This window comes from Saccopteryx leptura, chromosome 2 (assembly GCF_036850995.1).
Source record: "Saccopteryx leptura isolate mSacLep1 chromosome 2, mSacLep1_pri_phased_curated, whole genome shotgun sequence".
NCBI classification, from domain to species: Eukaryota; Metazoa; Chordata; class Mammalia; order Chiroptera; family Emballonuridae; genus Saccopteryx; species Saccopteryx leptura.
The window spans coordinates 19290019-19314039 of NC_089504.1; positions in this window are offsets into that span (position 1 = coordinate 19290019).

The window sequence follows — 24021 nt, forward strand, 5'->3', positions numbered from 1 at the left end:
GCTCTTTTCATCTGCAAGGCTCATGATTTCAATACTTTCAAAATGTTTCTTTGGATATTTGCTTCTGTTTTTCTAACACATGTACTATATAGTTTTAGTGTTAAACTTATACATTAGTCATAAACTTTTAATTACATATGATGAAGATTTGGCTTCTCTCTTACAATGTGCTCCATAGTTCGTTGCGTGTACCAACACATAAGCACACACATTTTCTTTCTCTTACCTTTCCTAATCCCTCTATCGCATATCTAATTTAATCCACCTTTATTGTTTATATTCACTGGGGAACAAAATTTTTGTTGTATCCACAAAATCGCTTGTTCTTATCTAATTCGAGTGTGCAGATCTCAAATCTGACGTTAGTTTTTTCTCTGTAAGCTACAGTTTTTTTGCAATTCAAATTTTAGGTTTTCTTATTGTAAAATTTTCAACATTTAGTTTAACATAATGAAGTAGAATGTCTTCTTGAGTATCATCTTTGTGAAAATATAATAATTTATATAATGCAGTAAATACATTAATACACTAAAAGATATGATTGCATCAGAATTTGTCTACGATTTCAAAATAGAACATAATAAAACACTTATTTTAATCATAAAATTTGCGCAAAACTTATTTAAATTCTATTCAGGCAAAAATTTGCGTTTGTAGTTCTTGTGTTTGTGTCCTTGTTGAGGACAATCTCGTTTGATGCTCCAGCCGTAGTCTGCTCATCACTAACAGCTCCAAGATTTTCAGGAAACGTATCAAGATGACTGTTCAGGAAGTGAATCTTAACACTCATGTTACATCCAATGTCACAGGAAGCCAACAGCATGCTTTGAACCAGAAGTTCATAGTTTCCTGCTTTTTTGTTGCCAAGGAAGTTCTTTGTAACTGCCACAGAAGACTGCCATGCTGCTTTCTCCTTCTTACTCATCTTCCTGGCAAATTCTTCATCATGGATGAGGGTTCGAATTTGAGGTCCATCGAATACACCTGCTTTTATCTTCATGAAAGACAAGGCAGGAAAAGCAGAAATAATATGTTGAAAGCATTCACTTTCTCTATTCAGAGCCTGAACAAACTGCTTCATTAAGCCAAGTTTGATGTGAAGTGGGGGGAAAATGATTCTGTCTCGATTAACTACAAGTTTATTCACAATATTTTGCATCCCTACTTCCAGAGCTTCATGTTCTCACCACTCTTTCTGTGTCCAGTGTTTCTCCCGAGCTCCGCTGTTCCACAAACACAGAAAGCAAGGATACTTTGTGAAACCTCTCTGTTGTCCTAGCAGGAAATTTACCATTTTAAGATCCACACAAGTGATCCAGTTATGCTCCTCAAACTTCAAATAGTGGAGGACAATTTTTATGTCATTATAATATTCTCACAGATGAGTTGAATAACCAATTGGAACCACTGCACAAACATTACCGCTGTGTAGGAGAACACATTTCAGACTCCGTTTAGAGCTGTCAAGAAATAGCCGCCATTCTGTTGAACTGTAAGTGGTAACACCTAGCTGGCTGAGAAGACTACTGATATCGTGACAGTAAACAAAGTGTTTGTCTTTGGAAAAAAAGTCCACAAAAATTTGTTCACGTTTCCTGAAATGGGATATTTTAGCTCAGTGGTCCCCAACCTTTTTTGGGCCACAGACCGGTTCAATGTCAGAAAATATTTTCATGGACCAGCCTTTAGGGTGGGACGGATAAATGTATCACGTGACCGAGACAAGCCTCAAGAGTGAGTCTTAGCCTGAAAAGGCAGTGGCACAGTGGATAGAGCATCAGACTGGGATGCGGAAGGACCCAGGTTGGAGACCCTGAGCTCGCCAGCTTGAGCGTGGGCTCATCTGGTGTGAGCAAAGCTCAGCAGCTTAGACCCAAGGTCACTGGTTACTCGGACTGCTGAAGGCCCGCAGTCAAGGCACATACGAGAAAGCAATCAATGAACAACTAAGGTGTCGCAATGAAAAAACAGACGATTGATGCTTCACATCTCTCTCCATTCCTGTCTGTCTGTCCCTATCTATCCCTCTCTGACTCTCTCTCTGTCTCTGGAAAAAAAAAAAGAGTTAGTCTTTGACGGATGTAACAGAGGGAATTTGGTCATTTTTAAAAAATAAAACATCATTCAGACTTAAATATAAATAAAACAGAAATAATGTAAGTTATTTATTCTTTCTCTGTGGACTGGTACCAAATGGCCCATGGACCAGTACCGGTCCACGGCCCAGGGGTTGGGGACCACTGCTTTAGCTGACTGGTGAAGTACATTCTTTTCTTGAAGCCTGGAGGCTAATAACTTAACTGCTTTCTTTGATAGGCCCAAATCTCTTACTAAGTCATTCAATTCAGGTTGGCTAAACTGCTGAGGGGTTAATGACTGCTTGGCATCAGAAGAAGACCCTTCAGATTCTACAACCATTTCCTCATGCATCTTATCAAAATACACTTGATCACCATGTTCACTTTCTTTGTCCTTAGAAGAAATAATACTATTGAAAACTGGAACCGGGGACATCTCAGAGTGTGGGATAGGTTGTATTGCTGAAGGAACATTAGGATATGCGATCATATGTCGTTTTTTCTTGCCGATACCCTTTGTATGGATCAGACAGAAATTACAGTCACTGCTGTGGTCTTTAGGTTTACACCAAAACATGGAATACCAAAAGGCATTCCTTTGCATTTTCCTTTTGTCCAGTCACAAAGTATTTCCTCACAATTATGACACACAATATGAGGAGTCCAATTCTTATATTGATCACCCAGGGGAACTTGAAAATAGGCATGCAGTCTAGAAGAACCAAAGATAGTGGGCTCCAGGAGAGAGGTCTGTGAGGGGAAAAGATAGACAGACAGAAACATACATACATTCATGCATACACACATATATACATAGCTACATAAATATTAAGTAGATTAGCGGTTCTCAACCTGTGGGTCGCGACCCCAGCGGGGTCGCCTAAAGCCATTGGAAAATACATAATGCATATCAGGTATTTACATTCCGAATTATAATGCACGTGTCACAAATGATGAAATAGTGCACCTTTGATGTTGAAGTGTGTAACAGCCACATATATAACAGAAGGTGTCAGGACTATTCTTACATTTACGGCTACTCCAAGAAGCCATTATCAATCTTAAAACAAAATAAGAGGGTGTTTTTATCAGATAACAATTTTTTACATTTAAAAACAACTACAATTAAATTATGTAAAAGTGATGTTTATAAAACATTAATTGCCTTGTGGTTATGTTCAATCCAAGAGTCGTTGCCCTTTAACTCCAATTTAAAAACCAATGCATGCCATTAACTGTAACAAAAAGAAATTAAAATTGCATAAAAACTGGAACATGCACCAAAAAATGGATTTCATATTTGGAATCAGCGATGCAGAAATATATAAAAACAGTTCTAATACCTCATGCAACAGAAAATGAAAAAAAATTGTTTCCCAGTGATTAGACAGTCAGTATTTTCAGGGCTGAGCATGAAACATAGCATAATCCTTTTTCTGTATAAATTTTCTTCTCTTTGGGTTTAAAATTGCCTTTATAATCCATTTTTTCAGGGACTATTTTAAACCTCCAAATATCCACCAGAATAGTGTAACTTATTTTGCTTAAAAACAAAACAAAGAATCTAGTCATGTATCTATCTACTTCAGTGGTTCTCAACCTTTCTAATGCCGTGACCCTCCAATACAGTTCCTCATGTTGTGGTGACCCCAAACCAAAAAATAATTTTGGTGGCTACTTCATAACTGTAATTTTGCTACACTTATAATTCGGAATGTAAATACCTGATATGCATTATGTATTTTCCGATGGCTTTAGGCAACCCCGCTGGGGTCGTGACCCACAGGTTGAGAACCGCTAATCTACTTAATATTTATGTAGCTATGTATATATGTGTGTATGCATGAATGTATGTATGTTTCTGTCTGTCTGTCTATCTTTTCCCTTCACAGACCTCTCTCCTGGAGCCCACTATCTTTGGTTCTTCCAAACTGCATGTAGATCTAGAATAATCAGCATAAAGGGCTATAATTGAATCCATGAGAGTAGGTGAGATCACTCAAGGAAATCATGACTATTGAAAAGACTGGTCCTAGAATCATCTCTGATAGAACCAGCATTTAGAGCAGGGGTCTCAAACTCAACTCAGCATGTGGGCCACAGAACAAGATCACAGCCGTTGGGCGGGCCGCACTAGGTCTACAAAAGGCAACTGTTATGCAACACTTTTCTCACTGCAATTGAAAACAAAAAAAAATCCGTACAACAAGCATAATCGTACATGCAGTTTACTCAGTGTCACAAAACGACCAGAAACTGTAGTTCGCATCACAACTGCTGTTAACTAAGCTAATATCTAGCTAGGATGCTAGAGAAATGAAAAATACATTTTATCCTAGGCTTACTTAATTTTATCCAAAATATTTTGAACTTCGTGGATTAGTCTGTGGGCCGCACAAAATTGTTCGGCGGGCCGCATGCAGCCCGCGGGCTGCGAGTTTGAGACCCCTGATTTAGAGGACAGGTAGAGGAAGGGAAACATTAATGCCTTTTCTACATTGTTTGTAAAAAGAGAATTAAACATGTTAAAAATTGTTGGAAAAATCCAGTGTGGAAGAATTGGTAGAGAATAAGACAGGGATATGGATAAAGGGTGGAATTTGAGAAGTCATAAAGGATTGTAGCACAAACATAGACTTTATTTTCTTCTTTCTTTCATTTTTGTTTTTGAGAGAAACAGAGGGAAGGTGAGAGGGTAGGCACACATAACACGAAACTTACAGGTCAGGTTATGGGCCGTTGAGGACTTTTATGTCTAATGTTTTCATATACTTACTTAAAAGAAAGTAATAATCTTCTGCAAGCGGAGCAGCAGAGAGAATGTAGAAATTTTAAAGTAGTTATTGTAGAGAAAAGAAAAAGTAAGGTTAAGAAACAGTCGAACTTGTTTTGAAGAGTGAAGGGCTAAGCTGAAACTGATGGTCGTAATTTTATGACGTCACATGCCTGGTGTAAAAGAATGTTGGCTGTAGAAACACAAAGATGTGCATTTGAATTCGGCTCAACAGTGTGACAGTAAGTAAATGAACTAATTTCCTAAATCTCCATCTCATCATCTGTACAGTGGGGTGATTTTACCTACTTTGCAGAATTGGGCATTGGCTACCCTTGGCACATACTAGCTAATATTTTTATTAATACATTTTTTGATGAATATCCAAAATTTATTTTGTTCCAAGTTTTAAGAAAATATATTCTTCAAAAATTATTGAGGACATTTACTTTTTTCATTTAATTAAAAAAGTTCTGTTAGTGTTTTTCAGTGTGTGTTCTTCAGGGATATTAATTCTTTACAATGCTACTAGTTGCCCAGCCAAAACTATTTTGGTGGCCAAATATGTTTGAGGAATGTTTCTGTATATTTACATTATTATAATGAAATAAATATTTTTCCATGGACTTACCAGTGTCTTTAATATAACCATGTGCATTGTGAATTTTCATAAGTTACATAAAAATGATAGTGCCAAAGGTTTTGTATCAACATTTCCTTTTTCTTGGGACTACATAAGTGTTCAACGTTCTGTAGAAATGTTCAGTAAATATTCCTACTGGTCAGAGATCTCTTTTAAGAGGATAGACAAGATTATTGCAAAGCCCAATATATGGTAGTGAAGAGACATTGCAGCATTATTCACATAGCCAAAATATGGAAACAACCAAAGAGATTGTTATATGAATGGATAAAGTAAATGTGATATATATATATATATATATATATATATATATATATATATATATGAATCTATATATACACTCACTCATCCATAAAAAGAAGGAAATCTTAATATTTATGATAACATGGAATAACCTGGAGGATATTAGGCTAAGTTAAATAAGCCAGATGCAGAAGGGTAAATACTGTATGATCTCGCTTATACGTAGAATCTAAAGAAGATGAATGCAAATAAACAGCGAATAGAATGGTCATTGGCAAAGCATGTGGAGATAGAGGAAATAGGAGATCTTGGGCAAAAGGTAGAACCTTTCACTTATAAGGTGAATAATTTCTGGGTACCTAATGTACGTTATGGGGACTAGAGTTAGTAATACTGTATTGCATATTTGAAATTTGCTAAGAGAGTAGATCTTAGGTGTTCTTACCATACTGTAAAAAAATAGTAACTATGTGAAATGATGGATATATTAATTATTTGATTGTGATCATTATTTCATAATGTATAGCTATATCAAAACATGTTGCACTTATTAAATTCTATAATTTTATTTGTAAATTATACATTGATAAAGCCGAGGGGAAGCTATCGCATGCTATGACTCTCTCACCATTGAGAATCCCTGATGTGAATCATTAACTTCTTCACTGTTTATGCACATGTTTATTTCCTCACGCCTTTCTTTTTGTACAAGCATTCAGTGGTGTGCTGAAACTGGCTCACAAGAGACCATTTTAAGTTTTTAGGAATTTTGTGAGTCAGTTGATATCATATTGATAGCTCCATAACCACTATGGTCAAAGTATTTACACCACAAAAATTGGCAAACACTGCAGGTCTGAGCTGTTTTGGAGAGCCAGTTGTTGAACATTTGCCAGCACACCACTGAAACTGAGTTGAGACAGTACAAATTAGGATGAGTTTGACATGTTTTCTACACTCGAGGGGCTTGCTTTCTGGTGAGGAAAATAAGAAATAGACCCACATCAATATAAAACACGATGGGAAGCAATTTCTAATATTTGTAATAAATAACATTTATCGAGCACTTGCTATATGTGTGTACTGTTCCAAGTTCTCTTTGGGTGCTATCAAATTCTTAAAACTGAATAGGTGAGGTTACTATCCTCATGTATGTGACAAAGAGGGGGGCACAGAGAGCATAAATAATATTTGTAGAAATCATGTAGTTCGTAGGTGGTGGTGGGAGAATTCTAACTCCAGGTGCCAGGCTCTGGCAGCCAGGCCACCAGCATCACGTTGAGCACATCTCCCTTGCGTGAAGGGATGGGCAGCTAACAGAGGGGGAGGGATGGGCAGCTAACAGAGGGGGGTAGTCTGATGTGGGCAAAGGGAGGACACAGAGCTGATGGCAATGGCAGCCTCTTGCAAACACTCCGTCTGTGCCTCCAGCGAGCAGACACAGCCCTCTTCCCCACCAGCACTTCCTACCTGAGCACAGTGGAGTGAGCTGAGGGGAACCATGTCACTAGAGGCCTAAACTCCACTTGTGCTTCTCCCTGGCCTGGAGCCAGCTCCCCTGCTCTAAGCCCATGTCGTTTTTCTCTGAGGTACGCACAAAGTAGAGGTTACTGGTGTCACATCTGTTGCTGCTTTGTGGGTCCATTGGAAAAAAAAAATCACTGACTTTATTTTCCAAGAGAGACCCTTCAAGAAAGGCCGGATGCAGGGTGGCCAGGAGGGAGACCTGGGTTCGTCCTTAAAAGCGGTCCTTTCAGCCTTAACATTCATAAAGCATGTTTTGGCATATGTGTGTTCAGACTCTAATGATTCCACCCGACCCTGTTCGGGTTTAGAATTTCCGAAACGTCACAATGCAGCATTCCTTCTCTGCAAAGGAAATCGGACCACTATGTCTATACTACACACCAGTACGCAGGATCTTCCCAGTAGGACTGGCTTTGCTACGGTTTCACCAGAGCTGCTCCTGGCTCTACAGCACCTTTCCATCGGGGAGTCCTGGACAAGTGGAGTTTAGGCCTCTAGTGACATGGTTCACCTCAGCTCGCTCCACGGTGCTCATGTGGGAAGTGCTGGTAGGCAAGAGGGCTTCCTAATGAAAAAGCTCTCTCCTACTAAGAGACTTTTTTGTTTTTAGGGAGCCTTATTTCTGTGATTCTATGACTATATCATATTCTGTAGTCTCTCTTTTAAAATGCTTACACTACGCAGCTGGATATGGTTATCGCTAAATTCTATGTCTACATGGCAGCTGACAATTCACATTTGAAAGCAAACGGAAAGCTGTGAACCATTTCCAGGGCAATGTCCATTCGACTCCTTGAAATGGGGCATCCGGACAGGCTGTAGGGTTGACTTCAGAAATCCTGATCCTTCTTGCCCCTTCTCTCACGGCAGATGAGCGGTCATTCAGCGCGTAATTGCACCTGGAAAAGCCATGGTTATGGAGAGCCAGGTCCTTCATCCTTGCATGACTGAGGCGTCATTGAAGCACTAAGATATGAGGTGTCATCGTGGGGTCCATGTGTTCAGGAGAGCCCTCTGATGACCGTGGGGAGCAAGAGAGATGGGAGAGCCGGAAAGTAGAGATCAGAGAAAGGATGAGGAAACGGGACATTCTTCATCTTCACCATCAAATTGATTAGGAATGAAGCAGTGTCTTCTTTCCAGTCAATCTTAACTGCTCTGCTAAAAACAGGCTTTTGACTTGGAACTTACTGCGGAGAGGTTGTAACAGTCCTGTCTCATTGCTCTGAGTAGCTAACTAAAAAAATTAATGCACTTATGTGTTTTCTCCCCAGCTATCTACTGGAAGTTCTTTATAAATGCGTTGCAATTATACATGTCCTCCTATTTAGGCCAATGCTTTCTATTTAATATGCATATTAAAAACTATTTAGTTATTTTTGACAAATACAAATTTGTATGTTTAAGGTGTAGAACATGAATGATGTCTTGAAATATGTATACATTGTGAAATGATTACCACAGTCAAATGAATTACCATGTTCATCACCATCTATAGTTATCGTGATTGTGTGTGTGTGTGTATGTGTGTGTGAACATTTGAGATTTGCTCTTAGAAAATTTCAAATATTTATTATTAACTCTAGTCACCATGCTGTACTTTAGATCTTTAGAATTTATATATCTACAACTAAAAGTTTGTACCCTTTGGTCAATATCTCCCTTTTTCTCCCATGCCCCTGATACCATTCTATTCTCTAATATTATGGTAGGTACTTTAAAAAAAAAGAGTCTACATATAAGTGAGATCAGTACTGTTTGATCAGACTATTACTGTTAATTCTCTCTTTCTCTGTATCTTTTTATCTATGTATCTACCTCTATCTTCTCCTCCATTTATTACCCTTTGAACAATCTATGCAGTCCATCTGTGATTTGAAATGCTGACAATGTCTCGATTTTCTATCTCCACTTATTTGTTGGGATAAATCCTCACACTGGAGAAAAAAATACCTAAGCTTTTACAACTCCTTTGCGACTATGCTTAGAAGACTCCTGAAAAATCATCAACAAATCTGTGCCTTACTTTTCTTGTCTGTTAAATATAATTACTAAATTAGATATATGCTAAGGGCTTTGAACAGTGCCTGGCATGTATTAGGCATTTCATGCATATAATTTCCTTTCCCTGCCCAAATGTCCCTACCACCTTTTGATCTGTCCCTTGCCAGCCACCTCATCCCCTTTGTCTTTTGGAAGCTTTCATTCTTGCTTTCTTACAAGGAAACAAAATAACCAAATACAAAGTAGTTGTGATTTAATTTTTTAAAGAAGGCATTCTTGATTAGAAAAGAATGGTGTTTTGTTGTCTTGCACCAGCTGGCTGTGAGAGGAGGTTAACAGACAGTGCCATATCTTCATTAACTGGGCCAGTCATTTAGACATGTTAATGCCCTGCAGCAATTCACTTAAAAACAAATTGCTCTTCACTATGTGGGACACAGTTTACCGAAAGAAGAGGACAACTGAAATGAGGGTGATGGGCTGCCATTTATCATGTAGCCCTCAGTCAGAGGAACCCAGAGAGGGTCCAGCTGGCTTTATATACTGAATACCCATTCACCGAATACCAACAAGCTCCAGACCAGGCAGTAGATGCTGCAGGACTTTAAGGTGAAGGATGATGTCTTTGATTCAATGGCATCCATCAAGCAGGAAAGACAGACTCACTAAAGCTAAATGACCAAGCAGTGAAAGGGTTTTCTCCTGTGGACACAGGATGCTTTAGAAACATGGGGAAGAAAACACTCACAAAGGAGGCTTCCTAGTGGGTGTGATGAGAATTTGAATGGAGGAAATAAAAGCTCTCCCAGTATCAGCCCTGGAAGGACCCTTAGACATTATCTGGCCCAAACTATTCTGTAAAAACCAGTTGACTAAAAGCTGGAGGAATACCTGAGCTCATGTACCACAGTTTAGGAAGCTGGAATAAGAATCTTTTCAATGTACATACAGGTCTGTGGGATATGGGCCAATGCTGCAGGTGGGGATTTCTGGGAGCAGACACAGATGGAGTTGAGAATACAGGGTGTTTGTTAGGGATCCCATTCATGTTGTGGATATAAATATAGCCACCTACTATGATTATGAAACTTAGCTGAAACACTGCATTTGCATAGTAAACAATAAACAACAGTCATTATGATCAATGTCATTAGTCTTACATTTATTCTCGTGGTTATTTTGATGGTGAATGAATTGGAGAGCACTACGCTTGAATTCATATGGACACAACATTTTAGTTACAGTGATCACTGACATACCTAAATTCCTTCTGTTTGTGGATATTTCTCCCAAACGGGATGTGTGGTGGATCTAGCCCTGGTGTCCTGGTCTCTGTGTACATTAGATTGCTTATGAGCAATAGGAAATCTGTGAATTCTTTTATGGCTTTCTGCTTGGCATATTTGGATACATTGGATAGTTTGAACTCACATCTCTAAACTGTGCGGAAGTAAAATGAAACTCGGAGTGGTAGCCTCATCCCATGTCACACACATGTACCGGTCAGAGCCAGTAATTGAATTCCAGTAGTTCTCATTCTTACAAACCTGAGGCACTTCATCATGTATACAGATGATGGCCTTTCAGAAAAATCTCATGAATTTTCTCCCTGGAGGGAGGGGGACTTTGAGCACATACACACTTTTGTTTAATTGCAAGAGGTGAAACGAGATACTCCGTAAAACGAGAACTCCTATCTTAAAGACACTATGGTTAATAGTGTCAATAATTCAGAAATCAAGCTCGTACAGAATCATTTTCTTTTATGATCTGGCTCCTGGGTAGAGAGAATAGAATTGGCAGAGAAAAGATTAAGTGAATTGCGGAGCCATCGTAAGAGAGTCAGTGCAACTCGTATGTAAATTTCCCATCTCTTCTATATTCAGAGGGGCTAATGTTCTTGGAATAAAGAATGAAATCATGGGCACTCAGAACAGAGCTCCTAATTTTAAAGCTAATCTACGTTCTATTAGCTGCATATGTCAGAATGTTTTGATTCATAACTCCATGAGGCCCAGAGCTATGTGTCCCAGGGGACAGCAGAAATAGAATAGAAAAAAAGGGGGAGGTGGTGTTTTGTTATGGCTATGGCTAGGCCTAGACACATGGAAATGTTTGTTACTTTCCTATCACCTGCAGTTATGTCAGTGAGCTCATCTTCTACATACAAACCTGCTATTATTACCTATACCAACACATCCTCCCCCCATCCTTTGTACTATTACGAGAACTTCTCAGTTCTAATTGTTTCTCTACCTCTCTGCCTCGAAACTTCCACATGTTCCTGTATATCTCCATATAAATGTTTTCCAACTTAGGACCTTCAACATGGCAAACTGGTGACAGATTCCTGGGCCACACTATCAAAAACCCAGTTTAACATAAGGTTTAACATTGAACCTAGGCATCTGCATGTATAATTAGTTGCCTCTTTGACCCCGTGTCTCAGTCATCTTCGTGGAAGTTCTTAGACATGACTACCTCAGCCAGCATTTTTCATTTCTTAGAATTGTACTGAAGATCTATGAGGTTCTGAGGAAGAGTAATATAGTATAGCAGTAGCATTGTACTTGAAGAAACCCATTAGATGCATGTCCTCTCCCAAGGGCCTTCTGCTCACCTTTGGTCCCATAGAAGCCACTCCCATCTCTTCCTCCAAGCAGTGCCAGTCTTTCCTTCAAGGAGAAGGATCTCTCCAAATCAGTTCATGTATCAGTTGCCAAGAGTACTTATTTCTCCAACTCATTACAAGGTGATTACAGTTATATCCTTCACCAGTTTCATACCTTCCATTACTCCACCATAACCCAAACAATTGATTCTCACTGTAGCTGCACGTTACAATTATCAAGGTAGGTTTTTAAAAATATACTGTTGTCTGGGCTCCAATACAGATCATTAAACAAATGTCTGAGGATGGCCCCCCAGCATAGATTTTTTTAAATGTCCCCCAGGTGATGCAGAAGTAAGGGCAGGGTTCATGGCTGCTAATTTAAAAACATTTCAGACTTCTACACCTGGCCCTGGGATTTCACGATTCAGTCTTAACTTTCATCTTCAGTTCTATGCCTTTCGTTGTTTTCACCACACCGTATGTATTAGTCATAACTCTTGGAATTCTCCTTTGTGGAAACACACCAAAAACCAAAAACATGGACTCTTCAAGCATCAATAAAAATGCTGCTGCTTCCATCAAGTCATGCCTGGTTCCCACCATGTGAACACAGTCTCCTCTTCTGAATCCTCTGCCTTTTTATTTTATTGAGCCCACACTCATCACAACAAGCCCATTCTATCTCCTATGAAAGTTCGTATTCATGTACCTTCCTGTCCATTAGCCCATCAACATTGCCTGTTATAAAGAATTACAATGAGCATCTGTTCTATTTTAGTTGCTATATTAACGCAACTTGTATTTGATGAATAGTCTTATTAATAGAAAATTTAAACATCCATTTCACTACATTTATAACACTCAGCTTCCCATGCCCTTACAGGAGACAGCAGAATTAGGTGTGAAAATGGTAAAACCAAAAATAGGTAATTTTGGAATTGACAGAGGTCTTTAAACTTTAGAGCTGAAAGGACCTGAGAGATCCCTTATTTCTATCACATTATTATACAAATCAATAGGGAGAAGACCAGTGAAGGAAAGAAATGTACTGTATTTCCCCATGTATAAGATGCACATTAATTTAGGGGCCAGAAATTTGAAAAAAAAAGTATTACATAAAATTATTGAACTCAAGTTTTATTCATCATAAAAATTCATACAACTCACATTGTCAAAACTCTATCCATTAGCTTGTCCTCATCTGTCTCTGATGGTGAATTACTGTCTTTATATATTGCCTTGTCCTCAGTTCAATCTAAGGCATTTGAAATGTCACACTTCTACAACCACTGTATAAGACACACCCAGTTTTTAGACCCCAAATTTTTCGGGAAAAGGTGCGTCTTATACATGGGAAAATATGGTCCTAAGCTCATGCAGGCAGTTAGTGGATCTGGGCTGACCCTTGGTCAGCTCTCTAGTCCTCTCTCTGCCAGGTCAAATAATTCCCATTACAAACATCCCTGTACACAAAGTGTGGCATGCAAACAGCTGAAAGGGTAGAGGGGACACTTTCAGGGGGATGGTGAAGTCAAAACTATTTTCATAACAATACTAAAGCATTACCTGCTCTTTTCACTGACTAGACATTTTTACTGATGGTGCCAAGGCAACAAGGGGCACAACTGCTGGTGCCCAACCATCAGTCGAGGCCATGCCACTGAACTGTACCAGGAGTCATTGTGTTTATAGACATACACTTTTGGCAAAAGAAAATGCCAGGTTCTCCTCAAATTTTCTTGATGAAACAATAAACAAGATTAATTTTGTTAAATCTTGAGACAAACATCTCTTTCAATAGGCTGTGTGAGGCCAGAGGAAGTCCACAGAAAGCACTTGTGCCGATACCCAAGTTCAGAGCCATCTTCAGCACCAGCGCTCATGGGGTCAGGTGAAGCCTCACAGCTCTTTGGTCCATAGAACACCATTCGACCCAAAAGAATGACTGACGAGCTAGGATTGTTCTGTCTTGAGTACTTAGTTGACACTCCGTTAAAAGCAAGCAGAGTGAGATTGTCACTTCCTGGCCAACATGTTGTATCAATATAATAAAAAGCCTGGCCCCATTTTTTTTTTTTCCATTTTTCTGAAGCTGGAAACAGGGAGAGACAGTCAGACAGACTCCCGCATGCGCCCGACCGGGATCCACCCGGCACGCCCACCAGGGGCGACGCTCTGCCCACCAGGGGGCGATGCTCTGCCCATCCTGGGCTTCGCCATGTTGCGACCAGAGCCACTCTAGCGCCTGAGGCAAAGGCCACAGAGCCATCCCCAGTGCCCGGGCCATCTTTGCTCCAATGAGCTTTGGCTGCGGGAGGGGAAGAGAGAGACAGAGAGGAAAGCGCGGCGGAGGGGTAGAGAAGCAAATGGGCGCTTCTCCTGTGTGTCCTGGCCGGAAATCGAACCCGGGTCCTCCTCACGCTAGGCCGACGCTCTACCACTGAGCCAACCGGCCAGGGCCCTGGCCCCATTTTTTATATTTGACAGCCCCCCTTCTCTTTCCTTGTCCCACCTTTGGGCAAGCTGTTGAGAAAGCCCCAGTGTTCTCTCCCTGGGTGTCAGCAGAGAAGTTCCGACCACACCAGCCCTGGCTGTGCACAAGAACCCTCACTCTGCTCCGGGACCCTAACTCACTACACTAAAAACCAGAGCCACTACCCCCTCACTCTGCTCCAGGACCCTAACTCACTGCACTAAAAACCAGAGCCACTATCCCCTCACTCTGCGCCAGGATCCTAACTCACTACACTAAAAACCAGAGCCACTACCCCCTCACTCTGCTCCAGGACCCTAACTCACTACACTAAAAACCAGAGCCACTATCCCCTCACTCTGCTCCAGGACCCTAACTCACTACACTAAAAACCAGAGCCACTATCCCCCCACTCGGCTCCAGGACCCTAACTCACTACACTAAAAACCAGAGCCACTACCCCCTCACTCTGCTCCAGGACCCTAACTCACTACACTAAAAACCAGAGCCACTATCCCCTTGTTCCACTTGAGTCATTTCAGATCAACGTGGGTGCATGAACTGCTCTTTTCTGAAAATTTCAGTATATAGTAACAAGCTTATTTTTTATACCCTCGAAAAATAAATCCAGAGACAGTTATTTTATAGCCCAAGAAAGTTCACTCTGAAATCAACTCGATGGCATCATTCTCAGCCATTTGTGGCTGGGGAAGAGTTTGTTTTAATACAGGAAACAGCTATACAGTTCTTTGTCCCTGTTAGAACCACTGCAAAACATCTGATGCACTTTGCATGAAATCCTGCCCTCAATATAAATGAATTCATCACAAGCACACGAATACATCAAGTAAACTTATGAATCAAAGCTGCAATGTAACCAGATTTTCAGGAACTTTTCCTTGGAACCCAGATGGATTTTCATGTGTTGTGATGCAAGAACATGATGTAGCATCAAGAAAATGAAATTAATTTGATCCCTCTCTGTTCAAATATGACACTAGATGCTTTAAGGAAACCTGAGATGTGAGTGCCGTCTTAAGACTTTTTTAATGTGTTATGGAAGACCAACCAGATATTCAACTGCTCAAAAACAGGACCAGCTGACAAGCATAGAAATAAATTATCTATGGATGTGTGTTGAAGAAAACCCTTTGTTGTTTAAAACCAAAATTGCCATATCTATGAGTCTGTTTCTATTTTGTTAGTTTGTTAGACTTATCGAAAAGACCAGACTGACTGCTGTCAGAGGGCATGAGGGTTGGGAGCCGGGTGAAAAAGTGAAGGGATTAAGCAAAGAAAACAAAGTATAGACACAGACAAGAAACAGTGTGGGAATTGCAGGAGGGAAAGGGGGTGGGGTGGGAGGGCTGTGCAGGAAGGCAGAGGGGTGATGGATGGTGAGGGAAGGAGACTTTACTTAGGGTGGTGAACACACAATGCAATAGACAGTTGTCTTGTGGAACTGTGTGCCTGAAACCTGTATCATTTTATTAAACATTGTTACCCCAATAAATTAAATAAAAATATTTTAATTAAAAAAATCAAAATTGCCTTCTCAAGAGGTAGGGCTTGCCAAAGGAGAGACATTTAATTGTTCGGAGCATCTCACTGGGTTCAGTTACACTAAGATGGCCTGGAGATGAATTTGGGGATAAAGACTGTGAAGACTCAATTGACTCAGTCTTCTTGGAGAGCAATGCTCTCACCTAAAGCTCTTTACTTCACAATTCCCTTTTTTAGGAGCTTTCTCAGAAGTCACAGAACCTGATTTTTACATTTTTTACATATTTAGTTGTCATATTAACCAAGAAGAGCAACGAATAAGCACTAATTCAGGTCTTAAACAGAACATTAACATTTACAGATGAGACTGACTCTATACTATGGATTCCGTGCACCAAATTATCACTTGGATTGCCCTATGCCTTCAGGATTTTTCAGGTACACTAACAATGTCTCTGGCCAGGAACGGCCTTTCTCCATCACATGCCATTTGTCCTTCCTGATGCTTGTTGGGTTTATGATGCATTATCTGTTATGATCGCTCAATAAAAGCCTCTGCCTCATACACTGGGCTTTAGTTATGGCTGAAAGCACTATGGAAATTGTTTTTTTCTCCTCCTATTATCATTTATCTTTTCTGTCACTGTCTTAAAGAAGCAGTAACATGACTCTTAGCAATGAAGGGCAGTTTTTCTTATCTGGGCCTGGATGCTAATGTGAGATATTAGGGTGATGCTAAACTATCCCATTTCTTTTTTTGAAAATGACACATAAAAGGTATTGCGCATGGCAGCACCAACCAAATCATAGCTGACCCACCCTACTGGTGACATTTATGGAGAAACAGGGCTGTCGTTGGTTGGTTGCAGAGAGGAAAGTGTCTTTGTTATATAATTGATATTTCCAAATCTTATAAACATCATGCTCTCTAGAGAGCTGTATTTTAGAGTCCAGTGAGCTCATGTTTTGTTCACAAATTGTCAGGACTTTGTAACAAGATTTGGAGTTCTGGTTGTGAAGCAGACTTTTGCTTACCAAATATTGCAGGAATGGCTGTTGGGTTTATCTTTGTGAATTCAACTTCAAAAGACAGGATTTGAATCTGATATACCACAAGGGTAGTTTCAACTTCTCGAATGCTATATAGAACAGTGGTTGTTCATCTCCAGTGTGCACACGAATCACCCAAAGCGCTGACTGAAACTCAGATTCCTGGACCCTCAACCAACAGAATTCTGATCCAGTGGGCCTGGGTGGGGGGGAGGTGGCTGAGAATTTGTATTTCTTAAAGCCTATATAGGTTATGCAGATGTGCTGGTCCAACATCCAAATAATGTCGTAGACTGTTTAAGTTAGGTGACAAAATATAAGATAATTCTTCTTTCAGATAAATGTTGTTTATTTCCATACTTTCCACTGGAGCTAGAACCCTTTTGCTAGGGTCGGCCTTTTTTTTACCAGTTGCTCAAACTAGTCAGTCAAGGCCTCTAAGGTTTTGTATCTGTTTTATGTGTCTGGAACCTCTTTCATTATCTGTTGGTGTGGCTCATTATTCAAGCTTTCTTTTAAAGGAAATTTCCCATGAAAAGGCTTTCCTCACTTCTTTGTATTGCTTTGTGTTGCGGAGTGCCTGTGGTACCCTGGTCTTCATTAGTGACCACCCTTTCATATTGTTTATTTAATTGTGTGTGCCACCGCTTAGATTGTAACCTTTGTGAAGTCCTAGGCTTCTTCTAGCAGGCTCACTATTAGGTCTTCAAAACCAAGCAATAAGAGTAGCACACGGTAGTGGCACTATAACTATTTGTTAAATGTATGAAATAGCTCATTATTTTATTTAAGAGATATAGGAGAATAACTGATGAGGTTCTGGAAAAGAAATACAATGTTAGAAGGACAGAACCACACAACCCTTCTGAAATTATCTGGTTCAATTGATGCATTATATTTGTGGGGAATTAAGACCCAAAGAGAAAGCTAAGACAGATCTAATATGTCCCAACTAGTGCACACTCCATTCTTGTCTCTTCTCCCTAGCCCCAACTTTACTAAATATGAACATTCCTTAAAGAGAAGACAAGAATTTCATGTACAAATAGAAATTAAATTAAATTCAGGTGACATAAACGCTATTTAACACCTGTATTCTTCCAACATCTCCACCTCAATAGAGTATGAAGTGAGGGTACATTGCTATTATTACCTGAAATTGGCTAGCTCATTGCTCCTCTATCCAGACCTCAGTTCACCTCCCTCCTCCAAGATTTCTGTGTTATTTCTGAGTATTATTGGATGAGTGCCCTGAAAACCAGGTGATTTAATGGGGGGTGCTCTCAGAAACACCTATAAAGGAGTAAGGGGAGCAGAACTGGGTAGTGAGAGAGAAGTCAAACTGCAACTTGGTGATATATGACATACAAGGGACAACTGGACTCAATTTTCTAAAAGTGTTCCAAAATAGAGGGACAACTCACCACCCTTGATAAAGCTATTTTTACCGGTTAATCAAATGTTCAAAAGATAGCCCGAAATGATGCTGCTTTGGAGTAGATTCTTACAAATTAGTAAATTTCTGGGAATGAAGATGCCAGGGCTCAAATATATTGACTACTACAGTATAGATCATACATGCATTATCGATGATTTATCATCATAGGTTTACGAAGTGGATTTTTACAAGTTAGATAATTGATAAATATCTCTTATTAGTTAGGTAAAAAAGAAATTTGAGACAAATAAAGGTCATGGATTTTCCAAGACTCTCACACATCTCCCAAGTGGAGTAACTAAAAATTGAACCTAGATTTGTCTAATTGTGTTAAAGCCCATGATGTTAGCTGAGCTCAGTGGCCAGGATGGTGTGGAGAATTGAGATCATGCTATGTAAGAAGCAGAGAGACAGAATCATTGATACGTAAAGACACATGTAGCCCCATGTTCATAGCAGCACTGTTCACAGTGGCCAAGACATGGAAACAACCAAAAAACCCTTCAATAGAAGATTGGATAAAGAAGATGTGGCACATATACACTATGGAATACTACTCAGCCATAAGAAATGATGACATTGGATCATTTATAGCAAAATGGTGGGATCTTGATAACATTATACGGAGTGAAATAAGTAAATCAGAAAAAAACAAGAACTACATGATTCGATCCATTGGTGGAACATAAAAACGAGACTAAGAGACATGGACAAGAGTGTGGTGGTTACCAGGGGTGGGGGGAGGGAGGACGCAGGAGGGAGGGAGGGAGAGATTTAGGGGGAGGGGGAGGGGCACAGAGAAAACTAGATAGAGGGTGACGGAGGACAATCTGACTCTGGGCGAGGGGTATGCAACATAATTTAATGACAAGATAACCTAGACATGTTTTCTTTGAATATATGTACCCTGAATTATTAATGTCATCCCATTAACATTAATAAAAATTTATTTAAAAAAAAAAAAAGTTAAAAAAAAAAAAAAAAAGCAGAGAGAAAAACTGAGGAATGCTTAATGAGGAGACGTTTAGGCTTATGAGGAAGGAGTAAACTGACCAGTGCTTTCAAATCTTTGCGCGGCTCCTCTGAATAGAGAGAAGGTCAGTACTGAGGAGGACCAAGATTGTAGGTGCATATGAGGAACCAAGATTGTAGGTGCATATGAGGAGGACCAAGATTGTAGGTGCATATGAGGAATGGCATGCTGACGACTGGAATTTCTGAAAAAGGTGGCAGGGGTGCCTGTGGGATCAATCATCCTATAATTATGAAGCCCTTGTTTTCATGCTCAGGAAACACCACTGGAAACGCATCACAATCATCCGCTCAGCGCGCTCACGGTTTGATAAGGGGAGCAGGCAGGCAATCAAGTCAGTGCCTCATCCTTGTAGACACTCAGGCTGGACATGTATGTGGGGTCTCTGCTGGTGGGAAAACCAAATAGCCAGAGCGAACAGTCAAACTCAGCACTTCCAAAGCATATTCTTCCAAGTCCAAATATTTCCCAGCATGTCAATAGGTGGCCAGAAGAAAGTGGTTCTGTAATTAAATGAGTGTGGGAAATAATTAAAATCAAATCAGTGCTTTTTCTGTGGATTTCTCAGAGTTTTGAAAGTGGGCATTGTGGGTCTCTAAGAAATTAATAGAGTAGACGCTAATTCATAAACTCTGACTTGATTAGGAAGCCCTTTCTTGTGGAAACTTACTGCTGTCCATTTGGGGGGTTGCTGGTGCGGTGATCTCTGCAGTTCTATCTCATTCTGAAAATTTAATTCCTCAAACACCAAATGAGTCAAAGAATTTTGGAATTTAGTACTGAACTTGGGGCCAATTTACTGTGTTTCTCAATTTTTGGAAACTCAGTATAGTGCCCTTGGCTGAAAAAAATTACTACTGAGACTTTTTTTCGCCACTAATATTTTGTAGTTTCATGGAAGCTTGAGGGCATCAAGGAGGAGTTTCACCTATTTGACAGTTCTCCCACACCTGTTTTCTTCTAATGCTAGCAAGTTTTTAACCTGGTGGCTTTGGGAGAGTGTGTATTGTTTTCTGGTTCCTATTCTGGGACAGCAGCTCAAGGATAGGAAGCCAAAAGGACCTCCCATTCTGAAGGTTTCCAAATTAGTTTTGCAGACCTCAGCATTTTGGAGCGTTTGAAGACACTGCAGAGATGTGCAGTTCTGCACTTGACCCCACTCAAACAGTACATAATTCTGAAAAACTTGGAGCTCCTCCATAAAACCGTATTTCAGTTGCACATTTTAGGCATGAGATTTCAGCCAAAAGCCATAATATAACACTGCTGAGGATTATTTTTTTCTTGCAAAAATATGCGTTTGGACAAAACTTAGGAACCTAAAAATTACAGGAATTGAATGCACCTTCTATGGTAGTCAAAGTGTTACAGATCAAATGATAAATCATAGAAATGTAGAGTTTGATGTCTTCTAAGAGCTATCCCAATCCAAGGCCCCATGTAAGACTTCAGTCTCCCCTATAGCTCTGTGAAGACACTGGTTAGCTCCTCCATCACACTTACTTTGAAACGATGTCATTTCTGAGGCAGACCAATCAAAACATACATTGCTTATCACCAGGATGGCCTCTCTTCTCTTAGAAGTATGTCTTCTGTTATACCCATATGTATTTCCTGCTCAGAATTCTGAAGTTGCAAAGGGAAAAAAATCTGTTCTCTCTTCTCTAAAGTGATCTTGTATTTTGGAGACAAAAGTATGTCCTCTACCATCTCCAGACAGAGTTTCTGTTTTTCAACATAAATAATTCCCTGCTCCTTCACCAGAAGTAACGTGAACAACCAGAGTAAAGTACAGTTTTTGAATTCAGAAAGTCCCAGATTTCTAAACCCTAGTCTCCTACTTGCAAACGTATGACCTTGAACTCTCTACTTAATGTCAGTGAACCTCAGCTTCCTCATTTAAAAAGCATAGGCAATAATAGCTACATCACAGGATTGCTGTCAGGAATAAATGAGGCAGAGCACATGAAACCTTCTCCATAGTTAGAAAACATTATCTATTACTTCTCCCCACTCTGCATTGGCTTCTCTTCCCTCCTTATACAAACTCGATATAACGTGGCATGACTTCATACCCCCTTCCTCATGCATTGCTCCTTACTGTTTCCCAGAAAGCCCAGCGTCTCGAGATAAACATAATTTCAGATAAATTGCAGAGCCGGAGTCTCACCTCCATGATTTTGGCCATTACAGTTCTATTAAATGAAAGCACTCTGTGATATTAAAACATCTCATTTCTCTTTAGATGTTGTAATGCAGACCAGAGAAAGAACACCTTGACTATCTTTCAATATAATATTTATATTGGTCAGAGTGCATGTGAGGAGTCCAAGCAGCCAGTGTGCTTGGACAATAACTAATTTCCTCAAGGATTATTTTATTATGCACTCAGTGTTCTGAAAATGCCAATATCTGCAGATACAGTGTGATTACTTTGCCTTTTTCATTTCAATTACTCTTTAAGAAGAGTGATCATTTTTAATTATGGAGAAAAAGAACTTGTATACTCTGGACTAACATAATAAAACAAAATAAAACATCATCTCTGGGTGAGGACTGACATCAGATTTAATCACGCAGGAGGCAGTGCAGGTCACCGGACTGGGAGGCAGGACCTGGGCTGGCCTCTGCTCTGCACTGGAGTGACTGGTGGCTTTGGCAACTGAAGGTTGGTCTTTTGAGATCCTCGGTGTCTCTCATCTGATCAGGGGCAGGAATAGGTGATATGTAAGGACAAATTTATCTCTGTATTCCTCATGTTTACAATAGGAAAGAAGCTAATCAGTGGAGGTACACCCACTGGCCAGTCCGAAGAGCTTCCCACATAAGGGAACAGAACACACCCATTTAATCCTAGAGAAAGTGTGGGAAGTGCAGGTGGGGGCTAGATGCCAGGGATGCAGATGTTGCCTCTTTTTTATCCTGGAAGGAGAAAACACCTTGCCCAAGATCTTTGCAAAAGAAATTACCTGCCAATCAAGGACTTCTTGCCTCCCTGTCTTTCTGTTCTATGCCAGTTCCCTGGAAATCACTCAGAGAAGAGTTTCCTCATTTTTCTTGTCTCATCTGTCCATACTTGTTGCATCAATGGAAAATAAAGAGGTAGGAAGTGCTGGCAAGGCATTTATAGCATGTCATCTTAAGGTGTTATGTTAAAACAGGGAGTGATGAGTTGAATTTAGCTGTTGGTCCAGCTAACTTTTATATTTAAAAGTTTTTCCTCCTCTCTTAAAATTATTTTATAACACCATGAAAATTCTCTCACCAAACAAAGTTTTCTGAATGCTGTGATATAAACTACTAATCTATGCTTTGAACTTCTCTTACCAAGATCTGTTTGATTAGAACATGGAGTAGTGTTGTCTAATGAAAGCAACGTAAGAGTGACGGGAATGCTGAGTTTGATGGTTGGTTCCAAAGGTTAGGAGTTCTGTGACCTTGAGGAAAAAGTCAGCAGAATAAGCCTGTTTCCTTAATAAGAAAGTAAAGCCCTTCCACATAGCTTGGTTGGTTAGCATCATCCCGAAGCACAGAGGTTGCCAGTTTGATCCCCAGTCAGGGCACATACAGCAGCAGAACCATGTTCCTGTCTCCCTCCCTCTCCCTTTCTTCCTCTCTCTCTCACTAAAATCAATAAATAAAATTTTTTAAAAATGTAAAAACCTCTGTATCCTTATAAAAAAGTATAGAGTTCCCATCTCATAAAGTTGCTGTAAGCATTAAATGAGATGGGATATTTTTTTTTTTTTTTGAAGCTGGAAACGGGGAGAGACAGTCAGACAGACTCCCACATGCGCCCGACTGGGATCCACCCAGCACGCCCACCAGGGGCGACACTCTGCCCACCAGGGGGCGATGCTCTGCCCCTCCGGGGCGTCGCTCTGTTGCGACCAGAGCCACTCTAGCGCCTGGGGCAGAGGCCAAGGAGCCATCCCCAGCGCCCGGGCCATCTTTGCTCCAATGGAGCCTTGGCTGCAGGAGGGGAAGAGAGAGACAGAGAGGAAGGAGGGGGTGGGGGTGGAGAAGCAAATGGGCGCTTCTCCTATGTGCCCTGGCTGGGAATCGAACCCAGGTCCCCCGCATGCCAGGCCGACACTCTACCGCTGAGCCAACCAGCCAGGGCCAATGAGACGGGATATTAAAATCTGTTGCATGGTGCCCAGTATAGAGAGAGTTTGAATAAGTGCACAAGAGATATAGTAAAATTTGGACCCAAGCAAAATTTCATAAACACGACTTCCGAAGCCCTTCAGTGAGGTCTTTTTGAACCACCGTTAGGTAGAGCTCCTAAGTCCAAAGATATATCTGAAAATAATCTTTTTTAAAAAATGTTTCCATTGATTTGAAAGAGAGAGAGAGAAGCATCAACTCATTGTTCTATTTAGTTGTTCCATTTAGTTGTGTATTCACTGAGTGCTTCTCATATGAGCCCTGTCTGGGGATCAAACCCACAACCTCAGCGTGCCTGAAAGACACTTTATCCATTGAGCTAGGGTGTGAAAAGAATCTTTAATGACTTGAATTTATATTTGAAAAGGTAAACTATTACCAGGCTACAAATCTGGTTCCTCCACTCTTGCTATTTTAAGTCTCTTTCATATGATAGTAGAATTGCATATCAATTTCTATATTTCCTTTTTTA